The sequence below is a fragment of the Choloepus didactylus genome, chromosome 3 (assembly GCF_015220235.1).
Source record: "Choloepus didactylus isolate mChoDid1 chromosome 3, mChoDid1.pri, whole genome shotgun sequence".
NCBI lineage: Eukaryota > Metazoa > Chordata > Mammalia > Pilosa > Megalonychidae > Choloepus > Choloepus didactylus.
The window spans coordinates 146,121,681-146,143,520 of record NC_051309.1 but is presented as its reverse complement, the minus strand read 5'-3'; the positions used below and the strand labels follow the sequence as shown (position 1 = coordinate 146,143,520).

Genomic DNA, 21,840 nt, shown 5'->3' with positions numbered 1-21,840 from the left:
TCTACAGGATTTCTTTGTATGATTTCTACAGCCACTTTGTAAAATTTAAATCCTTTCAGAGTACATAGTTGAAAACATAAAGATGAATGTTCCTTGCAATATTTTTCACATTTCTGAATCTATGAGATATGCTAAGCTAATGCTTTCATTTATTTGACTGTGGTGAGCCATCCAAAGATTAAAAATAAGCTATAAGAGATTTACTGTTAAGTGTATTGACATTGTATGTTATTTGACCCAATTAAGATATGTTCCTTTTTTATGATTATTAAATAATTTAAACTTTGTTTTTATTTCCACATCTACATGGATAGTGGGAGTACTCTATACAAATAAAACTATTTTTTTTATAGCAAGTTAAAGTAGAAGCAAAAGCAAATCACTGAGAACAGACACATTGGCAATTTAATTAGGGACATAACAGTTGATTTCCCTTTTACAATGATGAGTAGCATTTGCTTCTTAGAGGAAAGTGAGCTCAGCAAACTAAATTTCACAGACATAGTACTGCTCAAATACTCTCTGAATATTTGCTTTCAGTAATAAATTTCCAAAATTATTATCACAAGTGTGTTATATTTATTCCACTTCACAGATCTCTCAGATGTTTATCTGAGTGGTTTCCCATTGCAATTTCCTCTGATTCTTTCAAAGACATCATCTAAAGAAACATTTCTTTGCAAGGGTAAACTATCAATTCATATTCACCATCTATTTGCCCTTAATGGAACTTTAAAGTTTTCCTAATGCTACAGGCTTAGAAAGAAAAACTAGACTATATGGATAAAAGTCCTTATTTGGATAAAAGTCATAAACAACCTCATTATCATTGGGTCTTCATAACATGACTATAGATATTGAAATAAGCAACTGATTTTGTTATAATGTTCTATTTCAGATGTCATTGGGAAAATGCTATTAACTTTCTTCCCAGAATATAAAGTTTTGTACTAGATTAACTAAGTAAATGTACTTCAATCTCGACTTAATTTTTTGTAGAATTACCTCACATAGTTGTGAATTAGATTATCCAGCTTTAAGTCCCTAGATAATATTAATAATTTTGTATGCATATATACAAAACTTTGTACTATTCAACACATGAATATCTAACATTTCAAATGATCTTCACAAGACACTTGTAACATTAGAAAGTAAATATTTATTCCAATACCGAATAACTGATAATACAAAATAAAATTTTGAAAGCAATATTCTGAAATATTTAATTATTATAACTATGGAGCGTGTTTGGAATAGACAATATTTCCTGATTACATTTTTCAACTAAACTCCACATCAATATTCTGAATCATTTAGGCAAAATTAAAAATCAAACTGTCAGAGGATTGAGGGAAGATGATAGAGTAGGGAGCTCCAGGACTCAGTCCTTCTATCAAAACAACTGTCAAACAGGCAGAAACTGTCTGGAACAACTATTTTGGAACTCCAGTTGCCAGAGGGGCACTTTGCAGCATCCAGGTAAGAGCAGAGCAGGAGGAAGAGGCTAATAAGTTATGATAAAGAACAGTAATTTACTCTCTCCAAAGATGCTGACTGGTGACCATCTCCCCGTCTCACAGCAGGCTGCCGGGAAGTCAAGACCCTGGCTAGCTGCTGATGACAGAAAGGGACATAAAACTCTTCTTCCCCAAGAACAGGGGTGGGCACAGCTGATCATTGGCCAAGGCTTTTCATTAGTGAATTTGGACTGCTGAGGATTTGGCTCTGAGGGTAGATGTTATTTTAACCCATCCAGGAAAAAGGCATCAGCAGCCGTTGGTTCAACCCACTGAAGAGATGGGCAGTGGCAATGGAGACTTAAAGATGCTGCACTTCCTCAGGGCTGTGAAGGGCTGTATTTTCTGGGCAGACCAAGAAAAGCTCAGCTTTGGGGACCCATTGGAAAAGTTATTGGCATTTTTCTGGATCCTGTCCACAGGGCAATTTGGGGCTCATCTGCACCCCCTTCACAAGATCATGGTCTTGCTTTGGCTTGGAAAGGTTATCTTGGAAAACCTTATGCCCTCCTCCCAGAATTTGACCTCCAGGCAAAAGCAGCCTGAGATAACAAAAGGTGTGTGAAAATATGTAGAGATGGACAGTCTGGGACAAAGGCCTGCTGGCTTCAAATACCTGGAAAAGTGAAGTCTTTCTCTTTGGAAACAGAGGAGATAACAAACAGGCAACTCCAAAACAGCTAACAAGAGCAAGCCCAGAACAAGCCAGAGGCCCAGAAAGACAGGAAAAACCCTACTCACTGCACTTGCCTTGAACAGAACTTCCGATAGGCAGACTGAAGCTCAAGAAAATGTCTGCTTATCACCAGCTGGTTACAAAACCAAGAAACAGACATCTCAGGGAACAAATTGGCAGATTAAGAATTTTAAATGTTAAAATGTACAGTTTGACAAAAAAGAGTACAAGACAAAGTAACAAGAAATTATGGTCCATCTAAAGGAAGAGGATAAAAATCTAGAAAATGCCAATGAAGAAGATAAGAATGTGGACATACCATCAAAAACTTATAAAAGAATCTTCAAAATGCTCAAGAAAATGATGAAAAATATAAAGAACTAAATGATATCAAGAAAATAATGAATGAGCAATTTCATCATTGTAAAGAGATAGAAATTTTTAAAAGGAACTAAAAAGAACTACTTTAGTTGAAGCCCACAATAACTGAAATGAAAATTGCCCAGGAGGCTTTAAAGAGCAGATTGGAGCTGGCAGGAAAAAAAAAAATCAGTGAACTTGAAGACAAGACACTTGAAAGGAGTCAGGCTGAGGAGCAGAAAGAAAAAATGTATACACCTATACATACATTATGGGAGCCCAGAAGGAAAGAAATATAGAAATGGGCACTAAAAATATTCAAAGAAATAATGACAGGGAACCTCTAAAACTTATCAAAAGACATGAATATGCACACCCAAGAAGCCCAGAGAACACCAAACAAGATGAAAATGAAGAAAAATACACCCATCATATATTGATCACACCATCAAGGACAAGGAGAGATCTGAAAGCTGCAAGAAAAAAGTAATCTGTTACATACAAGGAGTCCTTATCATGATTGAGTGATGATTTCTCATCAGGAACCATGGATGCAAGAAGGTATTGGGTTGAAATATTTAAAGTGCTGAAAGAAAAAAATCTGCCAGCCAAGTAGGTATTTTATATCTGGTGAGTCTTTCTTTCAAAAATGAGGGTAAGATTAAGATATTCTCAGATAAACAAAAGCTGAGGGAGTTTATCATCGCCAGACCTGCCCTATAAGCAATGCTAAAGGGAGTTCTTCAGACCAAAAGCAAGGAACAATAAACAGTGATTCAAAACATCATCAAGAAATAAAGACTAGCAGTGCAGCAACCATTCCAGCAAATATAAATGACAGTATTATTGTAATGTACTGTTTGGTATGTAACATCACTTCTTATTTCCTACAGGTGCTAAAATGCAAATGTATAAAAAGTAATGATAAATCTTTTTATTTGGACATAGAAGGAACTAAGATATAAGTGGTAACAAGTACAAAAAAACAGTGGAGTATAGGAAAAGCATATGTGCATGCAATTGAAGTTACTCTGGTATTAAACCACATATGATTTTTATATATTTAGGATGTTAAGTTTTAACCCCTTGGCAACCAAAAGAAAATTGATGAAAAATATATCCAGATAAAAATGAGAAGGTACTCAATATGGTACAATACAAGAAATCAAATAAATATTAAAGTAGGCATTAATAGAAGTGAGAGTCAAAAAAGGTATACGACTTACAAAAGATAAATAGAAAAATGGCTGAAGAAAATCTTGTATTATCAGTAGTGACTTTAAATGTAAATGGATTAAACTTTCCAGTCAAAAAGCAGAGAATGGCATTCTGGATAAAAAGGGATGTCCAAACTATATGCTGTCTGTAAGAGACTCACCATGAAGTCAAAGATACAAGTAGATAGATAGTAGAAGGATGCATAAAAACATATCATGCAAGTTGTAGTGGAAAGAGAGCTGAGGAGGCTATTGTAATATTAGATAAAATAGACTTTAAGTCAAAACATGATGAACATAACTGATATCAAATGGATAACTGATTTTATATTAGTTATGGTGGGTAAAGACAGACATTGTATACTGTTACATGATGAAATTAAACAGGAAGATAAAACAATTTTAAATATATATTCTCATAATCATATAGCCCCAAAATATATGAAGCAAATACAGTCAGATTTGAAGGGAAAAAATGATGGTTCAACATTAATATTAGGAGTCTTTTATGCACAATTCTCAATAATGGATAGAACATCTACTCAAAAGATCCATAAGAGAGTACAAAACTTGAATGCTACACTAAACCAACCAACCCTTGCAAACATATATAGAACACCTCACCCAATTACACAAAATACACATTCTTCTCAAGTGCACATTGATCTTTCTCCAGGATAGATCACAAATTGAGTCACAAAATAGGTCTCAATAAATTAAAAAATTATTGAAATCATGCAATGTATATCATCTGACTACAATGGAATGAAGCTAGAAATCAATGAGAGGGAGAAATGGAAAATTCAGAAGTATGTGGAAATTAAATGACATATTCTTAAGCAACCAATGGGTTAAAGAAGAAATCAGAAGTGAAATTAGGAAATATCTTGAAATGAATGAAAAGGAAAATAGAACCAGTCAAAACACATGGAATACAGCCAAAGCAGGGCTGAAAGGGAAAAATTATAGCACTAAATGCTTAAATTAAAAAAGAAGAAAGACACTTGGCTGAGTCTTCTTTCGGCCTCTGGGTTTCCTTTTATTTACGTGTTGTTATTTTTTCTGCCTCTTCTTTTCTTGCTCTGCTGCTCTATGGTGTGACAAGGCCGAATCTTCTCCCCACCCAGCCCGCACCTTTCTTCTTTTAGTCACATTGTTCTTTTTTTCCTCCTTTGGCTGCTGCCGCCACTGCTGCACAGCTGATGTCGGTGCCACGCTATTCCTCCCCACATCATCTCTGCAACCTATGGCCAAGGCCACCTTGGGTATTTCTGCTCAAGGTAACCACATCCCTCTTTAAAAATTCCTCTGAAAATGAGAAGATGCCTTACCCGACTCTTTGGGCTGCTATCTTGTGGTGAACTTTTTGACCAAGTATACAACTACCCAGAGGGCCTAGGAGAAGTGCTGTATAGAAAACAGTTGACTGCAACGCTGAGCCACCTTGGAAACCTAGCTTATGATGGGGGGTTCCATCTCCTGACTTGTCCATTTTGTTGCATCTTCTAAGGACCCAGATACAGACTTCATGGCCTGTCTCTCGTTTTTCCTGGTATATGACTTTCAGCTTTGTGGAATATGGCTGAGATGAAAGGATTTATTGATGATGCAAACTACTCCATTGGTCTTGGATGAAGGAACAAACCTCAGAAGTGTTATTGATAACTATGTTTATGAACGTAATCTGAAAGGAAAAATGCATTTTTTGTGGGAGATCTTGGAAAAATTATGAAGAAACACAGTCAGTGGCAGAATGTAGTGGCTCAAATAAAGCCATTCTCCACAGTAAAGTGCAACTCCATTCCAGCTGTACTTGAGATTTTGGCAGCTCTTGGAACTGGATTTGCTTGTTCCAGTAAAAATGATATGGTGTTTTTGCAAGAATTTGGGTGTATCTCCAGAAAGCATTATTTATATAAGCCCATGCAAGCATTTCAGATACAGTATGCATCAAAAATTTGAGTGACTATCATGACATGTGACAATGAAATTGAATTGAAGAAAATTTCATGTAATCACCCAAATGCCAAGGTCTTACTACATATTGCAACAGAAGATAATAGTGGAGATGAAGAGAATAGCATGAAGTTTGGCACTACCCTGAAGAATTGTAGGCATCTCTTGGAATGTGCTAAGGAACTTGATGTCCAAATAATTGGGGTTAAATTTCACATTTCAAATGCTGGTAAAGTATCTCAAGTATAGGTACATGCTCTATCTGATGCGCGATGTGTGTTTGACATGGCTGGAGAATTTGGTTTCAAGATGAACATTTTAGACATTGGTGGAGGCTTCCTAGGAACTGAATTTCAGTTGGAAGAGGTTAATTAGGTTATCAGTACTTTATTGGCTACTTTCCTGAGAGATCTGGCATTAAGGTAATTTCAGAACCTGGAAGCTACTATGTGCCTTCTGCATTTACACTTGCAGTTAATATCATTGCAAAGAAAGTTGTTGAAAATGATAAATTTTCCTCTGGAGTAGGAAAAAATGTAAGTGATGAACCACCCTTTATGTATTACATGAATGATGGTGTCTATGGTTCTTTTGCAAGTAAACTGTCAGAGGACTTAAATACCAGTCCAGACTTTCACAAGAAATACAAAGAAGATGAGCCTTTGTTTACAAGCAGCCTTTGGGGTCCATCCTGTGATGAACTTGATCAGATTGTGAAAAGCTGTCTCTTCTTCCTAAGCTGAATGTGGGAGATTGGCCTATCTTTGACAATATAGGAGCAGATTCTTTCCATGAGCCATCTGCTTTTAATGATTTTCAGAGACCAGCTATTTATTACATGATGTCATTTAGTGATTGGTAAGAGATGCAAGATGTTGGAAGTACTTCAGACACAATGATGGAGAACTTCTTCTTTGTGCCTTCTTTCGTTCAGCTGAGCCAAGAAGACAGCTTTCCTACTGAAGCTTAATCAGGCATTAATGTTTCTTTAGATTTGAAGTTGCAGGTTAAACTTGTCTGGTCAACATTCCAGTGTGGAAATTTTTGAACAATCTTACTCTATTAATTTTCTTGGAAACAAAAACTATTAGTAATAGCTATTTGGGACCAGACAAAATCAGCTTTCAACTATAATTCAATGGGGGTGATGGGAGATTTAGATAATGTATCCAGATTTAAATTTACCAGTTTTCCCTACACCTAAGCATTTAAAATAAAATATGCAACAAAATGGATGACCTAGTGGAGATGGAAGCCCATTAATTGGTTTCCCCATTAAATCATTTACATACAAGTACTCAGTTTTTATACTAAGGATTTGTGTTAAAAAGTCTTGTAAAGTTAATGTCTTTCACCCAGATACATCAAATGTCAGTGGAAAACCAGTATGACCATTAGATACGTATAGTGTGTTTAGAATATGTAAATTTGTGTTTTGAACTGTAATTTAATAAATGTACAATTGCATCATAGTATTTGTTGTATTTGACCCAATGTAACCCTGGTATGATTGCAATAAAATTTTTGTGTAGAAAAAAAAAAAATAAAAAAAAAGAAGAAAGACTTCAAATCAGACCTACCCTCAAAACTGGAAGAATTAGAAAAGAAGACCAAACTAAGCCCAAGGCAAGCAGAAGGAAGGAATTAAGAAAGATTAGAGCAGAGATAAACAAAATAGAAAAAAAAAATACAGATTCAACAAAACTAAAAGTTAGTTCTTTGACAAGATCAACAAAATTAACAAAGCATTTGATAGGCTGACAATTAAAAAGAAAGAAAGGATACAATAAGGAAAAATCAGAAAGAAAGGGGGATATTACTACTGACCCCACTGAATTAAAAAGGACTTTACAAGTATACTTTGAACAATGGTACACCAATAAATTAGATAACCTAGATGAAATAGATAAATTATTAGAAACACACAAATTACCTACAACCTACCTATTTCTTTAACTCGAGAAGAAATCGATTACTACTAAAGAGATGGAATCAGTAATCAAAAACTTGCCAACAAAGAAAAGTGCAGCACCAAATGGCTTCACAACTAAATTCTACTGACCATTCCAAGAATTAGTACCAATCCTGCTCACACACTTCCAAAACACTGAAGAGGAAGGAACACTACCTAACTCATTCTATGAGTTCAATATCACCCGCATATGAAAATCAGATAAAGATACTACAAGAAAAGAAAGTTATAGATCAATACCTGTTATGAATATAGATGCAAAAATCCTCAACAAAATACTGCTAACTGATTCCAACACCATATTAAAAGAATTATGCACCATGATCAAGTGGCATTTATTCCAAACGGTTAATTCAACACAAGAAAAGCAATTAATGTAACACACCATATTAACGTAATGAAGTAGAAAACCACATGATCATTTCAATTGATGGATAAAAGGCATTTGACAAAATCCAGCACTGGTTCACAGTAAAAATACTTAGAACAGTAGGAATAGAAGAAAACTCTCTCAATGTGATAAAGGGCATAAATAGAAAGCCCACAGCTAACATCCTTTTTAATGGTGAAAGACTGAAAGCTTTTTCTCTAAGACCAGGAAAAGACAATGATGCCCATAGTCACCACTGTTATTCAACTTTGTACTACAAATTCTTGCCAAAGCAGTTAGGCCTGGAAAAAGAAATAAAAACCACCTAAATTGGAAAGGGAGAAGTAAAACATTCTCTATTTACATATGATGTGATCCTACATACAGAAGAAAGAAAGAAAGAAAGAAAGAAAGAAAGAAAGAAAGAAAGAAAGAAAAAAATCCACAACAAAGCAGCTAGAGCTAATGAATTCAGCAAAGTTGCAGTGTATAAGATCAACTTCCAAAATTCAGTAATATTTCTATACACAAGAAATGAACAATGGAAGTAGAAATTAAGAAATGAATTCCATTCACAATGGCAACTAAAAGAATCAACTATCTGCCAATACCTCTAACCAAGGATGCAAATGACTTGTCCACAGAAAACTACAAAATATTGCTAAAAGAAATGAAGAAGACCTAAATAAATGGAAGGATATTCTGTGTTCATAGATTGGAAGAGTAAATATCATGAAGATATCAATACTATCCAAAGCAATTTTGTAGATTCAATGCGATCCCAATCAAAATTTCAACAAACTTATTTGCAGAAATGGAAAAGCCAATCATCAAATTTATATGGAATGATAAAGGGCCCCTAAAAGCTAAAGTTTTCTTGAAAATGATTAAAGAAGTTGTAGGACTCACACTTTCTGATTTTAAAACTTATTACAAAGCCACAGTAATCAAAAACAGCATGGCACTGACACAGGGACAGATATATAGACCAATCCAATTGATAGAAACTCAGAAATCAATCCTCACATTAATGGTTAACTATTTTTGCCAAAGTGGCAAAGACCACTCAATTGTGTAAGAATAGTCTCTTCAACAAATGATATTATGAAAACTGGATATTCATTTTCAAAAAAACACACACAAAAAAAAGAAAAGAAAAAGAAAAAAGAAAACCTCTCACCATATCCAAAAATAGACTCAGATGCATCAAAGACCTCAGTCTAAGAGCCAGGATGTTAAAACTCCTAAAAGAAAACATAGGTAAGAATTTTCTGGACCTTGTGTTAGGCAATGATTTCTTAGACTTTATACTCAAAGCATAAACAACAAAATATAAACTAGATAAATGAGACCTCATAAAAATTAAAAAGTTTTGTGCCTCAAAGTACTTTATCATGAAAGTAAAATAATAACTTTCACAATGGGAGAAAATATTTGGAAACAACATATCTGATAAAGGTTTAATATTTGGAATATATAGAGAAATCCTTCAACTTAACAACAAAAAGATAAACAACCTAATTATTAAAAGGGCATAAGAGCTGAATAGACATCTCTCCATTGAATATAGAAATGGACAGAAAGCACATGGAAAGATGCTCAATGTCTTTAGCCATCAGGGAAATACAAATCAAAACCACAATGAGATACCATTTTACACCCATTAGAATGACTTCTATGAAAAGTACAGATAATAACAAGTGTTAGAGAGGATGCAGAGAAATAAGGACATTCATTCATTGCTGGTGGAAATGTGTAATGGTGCAGCCACTGTAGAAGAGACTTTTGCAGTTCCTCAGAAATCTAAGTGTGGAACTACCATAGAAGAGTAATCCCACTTCAATGTATATTACCCCAAAGGATTGGAAGCAGGGACTTGAACAGATAGTTTCACACCAATGTTCATAGCAGCATTATTCACAATTGCCATAGGATAGAAGCAATCCAAGTGTCCATCAACTGATGAATGTATAATTAAGGAATATTATTCAGCTCTAAAAAGGAATGAAACTTGAAGACATCATGTTGAGTGAATTAAGCCAGACACAAAGGACAAGTATTGTATCATATAACTGATTTGAAACAATTAGAGTAAGCAAACTCATAGAGTCAAAATCTAGAATATAGGTTACCAGGGGATGGGGTGGGGATAGGGAATGGGAATTTAAGACTTAAAATGTACAGGATTACTATTTGGAATGATGGAAATGTTTAGGTAATGGATTGTGGTGGTGGTGGTAGCACAACACTGTGAATGCAATTAACAGCACTGAAAATACATACACACACTCATGCACACACACACACACACACACACATATCTCAATATGATTAAAAGCAGAAATGTTAGATTATACATATATTCATAAATAAATATTTTTTTAAAATTCATGAAACTACACTACACAAACAGGGCACCTTAATTTAATCCATGGACTTTAATTAATAGTACAATTATAAAAATATGCTGTCACTAATTGTAACAAATATTCCTCACCAATGCAATGTGTTGTTGGTAGGGTGGTGTATGGGAATCCTGTATTTTATGCATAATTATACTACAAACGTACAACTGCTCTAATAAAAAAAAATAAAACTTGGATTTCTGTTTTTATAAATTCATCCTGCAGATATATTACACTTGTGAGGAATTATCTGCATTATATTTATTTATTTTGCATTGCAATTAAGAGTAAATTAATTGAAATAAGCTAAATACCCATCAATAAATTTAGATAAATAAATTTTACATAAATAAATAATAAAGTATACATACATGGATGTTTCATGTTTAACAAAACAGGGAAGACTGAGAAAACTAATATGAAATTATTATTTCCATCACAGAATTTTAAGCCCCCCAAAAAAAGACAAAATTGTTTATATAGTATGTCAATATGTACTGCTTGGTATATTTTAAAAACATCATTAGAATGGATCATGAAAAATTAATAACATTTACTATAGGGGAATGAAACTTGGGTGTGTAAGAGATAAGTTTGAGAGCAAGAACCTTCACAATCAGTTTTACTTGTTATATCTCAAACAAGTAGATACATTACTTATTTAATAAAGAAATATAGAAGTATATTTGCATGAAAAATAAATCATATTTCTATATATGTATATCTCTGTTTATTTAGAAATAGAATGAGATAGTGTTAAAGATAGAAATGTCGACAGAACTCTAAATTAATTACTCATGTGTCAAAATTGCCAAAATGTTATCAGCTTAACAACATGCAGATACAGTCTCCACTGTCTTCTGAGCCCAGATTTTCTATCAATGTGACAATATATTCACAACTAATAGTGAAACATACAAATTATGAATGTGACAAAGTTTAATTACTACAATGTGTCTGTAAATGTTGATAAAATAAATAAAAAATTATATGCACAAGTACATTTTTGCTTTTAATTAGTATTTAACACATTGAAACACTTTTAAATGTTGAAAATTTACACATGATTATGTCAAATATTTTACAGAACCAAAGGGATATTAGGCACTAATTTTGAAAAAAAAAAAAAAAAAAAAAAAAAGGCAGGAGAAAATGACAGTAAATTACTGTTTTATGCTCCACAAGTCTGTGGATTTATGGAAAACATAATGTCTCTAGTACTATGAAGATAATGGTTATACAGTGATTTATTTTGTGTGTTGAACACCTATATTTCTTAGGACTGTTCCAGTGTGGGGAATAGCTGACGTAGACTGATTATGAACTGTTTATTCATTCTTTCTAATTCCAAAAGACACCTACAACTTGAAAGTTGCCTTCCATGACTGCTGGGCTATTACCAGAATGGTATTTATCAGGAAATCAATTATACAAAGTACTACTATCAAAATATGTTTTTTTTCCATTTGTATATTTATTTTACCATTAGTTCTTCTTTGCCTGCATTATTTGTGGTTTTTCATTTTGTTTTTGTTTTTGTTTTTGTTTTTGCTGTTTTGTCTATGGAAAAAAATACTAGGAAATTAATAGTCTCTGTGTTTACCCTGAATTTGCTTTCTTCTCTGTGTGTTTCCACTCCCAGCTCCATCCCTAAATGTTGGAATGCCCCCGAGATCAATACAGGGCTCCCTTTTTTCCTCTGTCCAAATCCCTTCCCTTCACCCAGTCTTATGCATTTATATAACATATATATTCTGGAAATCCCCTATTTATGCCTCAAACCAGAGTTTCACCATGAACTTCCCACTTGTACATATTACTATTTTAAGAGGCTATTAGGTATTCCAGATTTAACATGCCTAACTCCAAACTCCAAACTAAATATTTCTAAAATACCTTGTTCTCCCCACAAGACTTCACTGTCAAAATAAGAAGAACCAATATCCACACTATCAAGCAAGCCCCAAATCTAAGTTTTTGTCTAGATTACTTTCTTTCACTTATAGCATTTAATCCATTATCATAATCTCCACTTCAAAAGATGTACTGAACTGTCAAATTCTCTAAAACTCTTCTTTAAATGCTTAGTCCAAACTACCATAATACATAATTCATCTGCATTGATACAATAACCTCCAACTCTTCTTCCTGACCCCACTGGCATATTCCAAAAATCCATATTTGACACAACATTATTATAACATCATATATTTGATCATGCTATTCCCCTATGTAAAACTACACTGCAACCTCACTGATCACACAATAAAAATCAATGATTTTACCAAGGCTTGCAATGTCCTACATGATCTGGTTCTGGCTTACTGCTCCATCCTCATCTCATCTCTAACCCGTTGCTCACACACTCAAGCCCTGCTAGTCTTAAATGTACAAACTCCTAACTGTCATTGGGACTTTTCTCTAGCTATTCATGCTTCCTAGAATGCTCTTTCCTCAGATCTTCATGTGTGTGGGTATTTCCTTCTTGTCATTCACATATTATTTGAATATAATCTCAGAATTCCTTGCCTGATGACCTGCACAACTATCTGATTTGTGATCAATGGCACTGCAGTATAGAGTTTTACATAGGGAAATATCATGATCAAATACATGATGTTAAAATGATGCTGTGTCAAATGTGGATTTTAGGAGTATGCCTTTCTATTAAATAATTGTTAAAGTTCTAGATTCCAAGTTTTCATATTAGCATATTTTCAGGATGCATTAATTTTTTTAAAAATTCATTTTGTAAGTAAAATATGAGGCAATAGTACTCAAGTTCATGAAAATGTCATTTATGCTGGACAATAAATATAACAAATTTGGAACTTGTGTCTTTATTAATATAATTATATTTCTTTTAGTTCTCTAGTTACAAAAAACATATTTTACATAAAAGAAAAACACTCCAATTTGGAAGTCACTTAACTTCTATGATATTTAGTCAAAGGTGTTCTTGAAATCTTAGAATTTGATTTTCATAGAAATCAACTGAATATGAAGGAATATTTTAAATATATATCTTATGAAATCACATAAAATTTTATAATTGTGTCTGTAATCACACCTATCTGTCTGTCTATCTATCATCTATCTCTCTCTGTATTCCTCATATAGAGATGACAATTTAAGATGATTAAATCATGTTAGCATTAAAATAATTTGGGCACATTAAATCTTCCCTATTGAATCAGCAGGTAAAGAGTTAGTTATAATTTCTTCATAAATATATTATTAACAAAGAATAAGCTCCAAAGATAATACATTTTTAGTGCAAAAAAAATTGAAAAATTGCATTAATATAAGCAAAACAGCATGAAGAGAATGCATATTATATTACAAATTATTTTAGATAAACTGATGCAGTTTGAATGTGAGAACTATTTTACTTTATACTGAAAAGCACAAAGTTTTCCACTGAAGTTCATTCAGGTTTTAACGTTAGGAGGGAAGAAAGTTATGCTTTATTGACTTGCTAATTCTATTTTCAAATACATGGTTTTATAGGTTTGAAATACGTCTGTTAATTTATTTGTACTTAGAAATTATTATCACCGGCATGCATTGACACTATTGGCTACAACTAGCTTCTTATCTCTTCTTTTTAGAAAATCTAATTGCAACATTGGTGGACAGTTAGCCTCTTCTAATTACAAATTCATATAATTGAAAGAAGCTAATTGAAGGTACCAAATCATGTCAGCATGCTGGCTCATATAAAGAGGTTGAGACCCCATCAAAAATTAAGTCAATTGAATTCAAAGTAGCACTAACTTATTAATCAAAGCCCAGATTATTTTCCTACTGGCAAGTAGAAAATGAAGCTACATTTGCTTCTTTTTGTATCCCATAAAAATGTGCTTCAAAGTAAGATAAGTATAACATAGTAGGTTTAACTTTCAGATCTCTTATTTAATTTTTGTATAATAAATAAAATATTGTGATTATATTTGGTATTCAACAATAAACTGTTTATTATGATTATATAAAAGATGGCTGTGCACATGTTTGCAATTTAAAATTGATAGACTTGGCATGATATCTTTCCTTCATGTACAAATATCTGTTACTTTCTACACAATTTCTCACCAAAATAGTTTCAAAACCACATTAATGAGTTTTTGTTAGGAATTTGTTAATTTAAATGTATTTATTCATTTTTAAAATTATTCTTTGATGAATTTCTAACATAACTATGAATAATAATTGGTGAGAACCATCTTGGCTGAGTTCAGGCATCTGAAAGCAGTATCCTTTCAATTCCAAAGAGAAGTCTCAGTTTACTGAGACAAAATGTAACTATAAATTCAGAGGCGGGGGTGGCGATACCTTTTTTACATCACTGCATTAGAAAATCTTTCTCCAGAATGTCAGTATTTTTCCATAAATCTATTTACTGTAGTTATCAGCCATGTTTCAAATAGACTATCTCTCAATTAATATATCTCATAGATGTTAAACTGCCATATCAAATTCTCTTGCAAATTTTTTTTTTTCTCTTCCAGGAGAAAAATCCCTGTAGAGTTGAAGTTCAGTTTATTTTATATTTTATTTGTAGTGAACTGAAAATGATTGCATCATGTGTATGTTAGATAAATGTTGAATTTTGTTTGTCCATTTGGAACATTCTTGGAAGTTTCCTGTATAACTACTTGTTAAATCATACTTTGAAGGTTGCATATATGTTGTGTTTCACAGTGAGGAAGTGGCTGAACTGTGGAGATGTAACCCGTGATAATTCTTTGAAATTTGCTCTCTAACTACTTGTTAGATTGCACTTGGAAAGTTGTCACTTCTATGTATATATGTTATATTCCATAATTTAAAAAGTGATATAAAAAAGTTGTAATCACCTTTCAGTAAGAATGACAAGTGCTTTCAAAAATAATGACTGTGGAACTTCACAGGTAATTTGAATGTAAAGCCTGTGGATAGAAATGAGGTGTTTGAATTTAATTACTCAGGAAAGTAAGTCAGAGAGAGATGCATTTCCCAAAAAAGTTGCCACCAGAAGGATGAAGTTTTCTGCCAGTTACCCACCCTTCTCTGAAAATAAACAGTCACTCAATGTTAATTGCCCTTTTTTAACCATGCTGTTCATAAATTTTTTTTAGAAAAATGTTCCTCAGTCTCTTCCAAAGATTATCTGTATATTCTAAAATTTAAATACATCAATATGATATAAAACACCCAATGTGTCAAGCCATATTTGCAAGGATTAGGTGACCAAGAGTTTTGAATAGTATCTTTAAAGTTTTTTGTATCCATGTATTTGGCTATTAAGAAATCCATGTGAGGAAACTCAATGGTCACGATTAACTGTCTTTACAAGTTAATGATTCTTTAATTCCTTACTTGATTTTTTGTAGAAAGAGCTTGAAGGCCTAAGTAGACAAATAACATTCATGGTAGTTTTACTCTCTTTTAGTCCTCTAGAGAAGAGTAAAATATGTCTAGACTAGAAAATTAATAAAGGGGCCAGGTTCTTAAATTGTATGTAGAAATAAAATTTGTAATATCTTTTTGCAATTTTGATAAATATTACTTGTTTGTATATATAGGCATTATCTCAAAACTAAGTTCTCTATAAGCAAGCCTATTTGACATTCCACTACTTCATAATAAGCCCTATATACATTTAGATTCCATTTTTTCAGTCCATTACAAAATTGAAGGAAAAAAGAGAAATATGGCTATCAAAATAGACAATAATATTAAGTCAGCCATTGGTCATTGATGGTTAGGTTCATGTGTCAACTTGGCCAGGTGATAGGACCCAGCTGTCTGGTCAAGCAAACCCTGGCCTAACAGTTGCTGCAAGGATGATTGTGACTGGTTAATAAACCAGCAGGCTGGTTTATTTAATCATCAGTCAATTGACTGCAGCTGTGACTGATGACTCACCAAAGGGCATACCTTCCACAATGAGAGAATGCAATTGGCTGGATTTAATCCAATTAATCAGTTGAAGACTTATAAGCAAGACAGATAGAGAAACTTCACTTCTTCTTCGGCTGCCCAGCGAAGCGTTTCCTGAGGAGTTTGTCAAAGTTGTCGGTTTGTTTCCTGAGGAGTTCATCGGACATCTTCCTTGGAGTTGACAGTTTGTTGACTGCTCTACAGAATTTGGACTCGTGCATACCCACAGTTGCATGAGTCACTTTTATGAAGTTTATAGTCATAAACACCTCTCATTGATTCTGTTTCCCTAGAGAACCCTAACTAATAGTCATATTGCTCAAATTGATGTCATATTAAAATTATCATTATTATGCATATTACAGTATAAATGCAAAATGATATTTCATATGTAATATACTCTCGGTAACTGGGAGAATCTTACCAAAATTTCAGAGTATTAAGATGATGGTAAATTTTTCTGAGCCTAAATTACCATAACAACAGAAATAAGAAATTGAGATTAGATCAAAAATGCTGGATGAATTGAAATGTGCCTATATATAAGGTATGACTTTCATTAATTTTTGCCTTTTTTTGCAACAGATTTTTCTGAGCATGCATATTATTTGTAAATCACTGTTAGAAACACTGGAAGAGTATTTTGCAAAACTCAGATTTATCTCATGCAATCAAGAAGTTTAATGATAATGACAGGCATAAACATTACCAAATTCATAATTAATTACTAAATTTTAACCTAATAAAATGATTTTATAGTTGTGGCAGCTATTTAAGACCCCTGTTCAGATTGCCTCAAAGACAGCCTGAAGCAGGGATCATAGTGGACTAACAGCCTCAGCTCCAGCTTCTTTGGATCTACCACTGTGTTTGCACAAAGGCCAGGCTTCTACTCAACTGCTCCTAGGCAATAACTGAGGTTAGTGGAGGCAGCAGTGTCAGCCTATTCCTGCAGTATGCAGGTAGGTGACTTTGATTTTGAAGACTCCCCACTCCCCTGGCCAGAACTTTTGTAGAATGGCATTGCAGTATCAGATTCTTCCTCCCTTTCTTTCTTTCACCCTCTATTTTTCACAAATATCAGACCTATGCTGAGGTCTGAAGTCTTTCCTTGCCTAGACCTACTTTCTCCTCTTGAACTTCTACTGACATTTCCCATGATCTCCTGCATATTTACTGCTGTCTTGGTGACTGGTTCTCTGAAGATCTGAATTGAAACAATAAAAAGCAATATGCATTTACCATGTTTTATATGATCAGCAGATAGTTCCCTGAGTAATAAAAAAAAAATTAAAGCTTCATTTTTTAATCTCAAAGATCTGGAAATTACTTTTGGAAAATCAAGCATATGCACATTAATCAGACAATAATCAATTAAAATAACATATAGAGTTTATGTCACAGCACATAAGAAAGGGAGAGACAATTGTCAGCTAGTTGAAATGATGGATGAGGGGAGGCTTAAGGTTGGCCTTGAAGTCTTAGTAGGAATTGAGTAACCAAAGAGCCTGAAAGGCACTCTCTGTGAGTTTAATGCTATGAACAAAGATGTGGAGGTAGAACTGAATGAATGGAGTGGAAAGTTCAGGTAATGAAAGGTCATATAAGAGGAAAGGTTTAGGGACTCTTGTGAGGACTTCTGCCTAAATAAGATATTTGGTCTTGATAGTATCAGAGCATATAAAGATTTTTCATCCAGGAATAACATGATGAATATATGCTATAAAACTCAGTTTTACTCCAAGAATGGAAACTAAGAAAAATAAGAATTGTCCCTGAAAATATTGTCACATTTTTTGAAAAGCATCAACCCAACAGGGAAATAGGATGCTGAGAATTTGAAATAAAATATTATCCTATTGTGGTCCCAACCAATATTCCTCTGTATAGAGAATATTGTATGTACCATTATTCTTTTGTAGCTCAAAAAAAAAAAAAAAAAAAGAAAAAGAAAGGAAGAAAGAAAAACATAATGGATAGTGGAGAGAGGAATAAGAAAAATAATGAAAAATTAATAAAGGTATTATGATTGATAGTTGTAGAGTAATTAAAAATACAAATAAGTAAATATTGCCTTGCTCCTCAGATGTAAAATAAGGAAACCTGAAAGCATTTGAAACTTGAAAGATATGGTTTGGAGGAAATAAACAAATAAACCACTTTAAAAAAAAATTATGGAGTCTTTGCCCTGGAAAGTGCATTATCTGGCAATATAAATAACCTAAAACAATCCAATAAAGTTAGAAAAGTTCTAGCATCACTTTTTAAAATAATTGTAGGATGTTTTGCTGCTATTCTTATCTTTTTATATTGATATGGTCAGCAACCAGTATTCCTGGAAGATTATTATTGGTGTTAGGTGGTACATCAATTATTATATTCACAGTATTCTTGAAAAATTTGGAATAATAAAAATCACATTTCCACAGACAAACATCAACCACAGTCATACAAATCTCTGATGAAACACAAACATAAAGCACTCTACAGTTTGCTGTTCATTTTAACAGTCAATATTGTATATGTCATCTCTGTCCAAGTATTTATTTATTTATTTATTTATTATTAAATTCAGTTTTATTGAAATACATTCACACACCATACAATCATCCATGATATACAATCCACTGCCCACAGTATGATAACATAGGTATGCGTTCATCACCACAATCTATCTCTGAACATTTTCCTTACAGCAGAAAGAACCAGAACAAGAATAAAAAATAAAAGTGAAGAAAGAACACCCAAGTCATCTCCCCATCCCACCCCGTTTGCCCTTTAGTTTTTATCCCCATTCCTCCACTCATCCATACACTAGATAAAGGGGGTGTGATCCACAAGGTCTTCACAATCACACTGTCACCCCTTGTAATCTACATTATTATATAATTGCCTTCAGGAGTCCAGACTGCTGGGTTGGAGTTTGGTAGTTTCAGGTATTTACTTCTAGCTATTCCAATACATTAAAACCTAAGAGGTGTTATCTATATAGTGCATGAGAATGTCCACCAGAGTGACCTCTCAACTCCATTTGGAATCTCTCAGCCACTGAAACTATTTTGTCTCATTTTGCATCCCCCTTTTGGTCAAGAAGATACTCTCAGTCCCACGATGCCGGGTCCACATTCATCCCCGGGAGTCATATTCTGCGTTGCCAGGGAGATTTACACCCCTGGGAATCGGGTTCCACATAGGGGGGAGGGCAGCAAGTTCACCTGTCGAGATGGCTCAGTTAGAGAGAGAGAGGGCCACATCTGAGCAACAAAGAGGTACTCAGGGGGAGACTCTTAGGCACCATTACATAGAACTTTAGACTCTCCTTTGTGGTAATGAGCTTCATAAGGGCAAGTCCCATGCTCGAGGGCTCAGCACATCAAACCGCCAGTCCCAATGTTTGTGACAACATCAACACCAGTCCAGGTGAGGATGTCCAACACATCCGCACCTTCCCCCAGATCCTCAGGGCTGGGGAGGGGGAGGCTGTAAATATGTTTTTTATTATCTGTCCAAATTATTCTGGGATGTGTCACTATTTCACTCCAGCCTATACTAACCTACCGTATCTCACTTCCTATTCAAAGTTCCATGCAATTGTGGTGTTTGAACAAATCAACTGTAGAGTTGTACCATTTAGAAAATTTAGATCCTGTACCAAATAGATATCTCTTCCCTTGGTCTCATATGAAAGTTGAAGTTTTAAAACACAATCAGTTTCAACCTTTACCCTTTGGCCTGGCTTGCCCTGGTCTTAACCAGACCTGCTTCATTCATATCACTAATTGAAGTCTGGGATCTTTTTCAGCTGTTTTTTTTCTTTTTTTTTTTTTTTTGACAGTGGCTGTATGCACTAATACTGACATTCATATCTGCTGAGCTCTAGCTCTGAGTTTCAGGTGTCTCAGAGATATGCATTGTTCCAGAGACCAGTCAGGTATACGCTAGGGGATCAGCATCTCAAAGTTTAGAGATAGGCCTTACAATTCAGGGATAGAGTTATGTCCAAGTATTTAGAAAGATAGAAAATTAGTATAAGTTATTCATTTCAGAATTGAACATAGATAATTCTCACTTAATTATGAAATTCTACTTCCTCTATTACAGTCATCTTAGAAATATGATTTATTACTAATTTGAACTTTTTTTTATTCCTTTCCATCCACAAAATTTTATTTGACAGCCACAAAGTGTCAGATACTGTAAGTGATAGCAAAAAAACAAAAAACAAAAAACATTATAAATCAATTATAAGCTATCCTCAACAAAGTATATTCCTATGGAATTAAGTAGTAAAAGGCCATAAATGATAACAATGTGATAAAAATATCAAACAAGATCAGAACCAGTACTAGAGCAGTGTATGTGGAAGAGGCAAGACTTCACAAAGAAGATGATATTGTGATGGCTAGGTGAATTTTGGTTAGAATTTTGCCAGACAACATGAGGAAAGGAATTATTTCATTCTGGTAGTATTAAAATTTGACAGCCTTTCCCTCCAACCTACTCCATAGCACATTTTCTCCACTGATTTCTCCTCTCTAATAACAAAGACTGTCATCTTAGAATGTGTGAGGAATGAAGGAAGTGAGAAAGAGAAAGAAAATACTCTATCCCTAGAGAAGGAGCAGGAATGCATACTAAGTCAACCATTAGAGCAGGAAAAGGGGCAGAAGAACATGTGAAGACCATAAGTTAAGATTCAGATTCCTGCATAATGTTTGCCTAAGACATCAGAGAATGCCCCCCCTCCACCATCACCACCCTGAAAAGTACCAAATAAGAATAATAGTAAAATACAGCTAGGAGAGCCATGGGAGATGGATTTCTCTGGGAGTAGTTGAAGGGGAGGACTTGGGTCCAAGACAGGAGCAGATATTGGGAGAATTCTGGCAAGACAGGCTACAACCAAAATATAAGATTTCACCAGAGAAATTTAATGGCTCTGTTGCACTGAGGGTAACCATAAAAAAAGAAAAAGAAAAAAAAAATTAATCTCACTCCAACCTCTGGTGTGTTTAATAAATCTCCTATACTAAAATCTATAAAAAGAAAAGGCGTTCTCATTCAAGGATCAAAATTTTCTCAATATCTAGTGTCCTATACCACATGTCCAGCTTTCAACAAAACATTACAAGACATTCAAAACCCACAATCTGAAGAGATAAATCAGACATCAGAAGAAGCTTCAAGTATGACACAGATGTTTGAACTATCAGGGAATTTTATGTAACTATATTTATTATGTTAAAGCCTCCAATGGAAAAGAGGAACCTCATGTAATATCAAATAGTAACATAAGTAGAGAAAAGAAAATGTAAAAGAAGAATGAAATGTAAGTGTTAGAAATGAAAAGCATAGTAACACACACACACAAAAATGCCTTTGATAGGCCTATCAATAGGTTCTATGCAGAGAGGAATCAGTGAACTTGAAGGTAGGTTAAAC

The 21,840-nt window shown here is 33.9% G+C and overlaps 1 pseudogene; it reads left to right on the top strand.

The window, feature by feature from the left end:
* Positions 1-5,360: 5,360 nt before the first annotated feature.
* On the top strand, positions 5,361-6,699 carry LOC119528833 (annotated as a pseudogene).
* Positions 6,700-21,840: the final 15,141 nt, after the last annotated feature.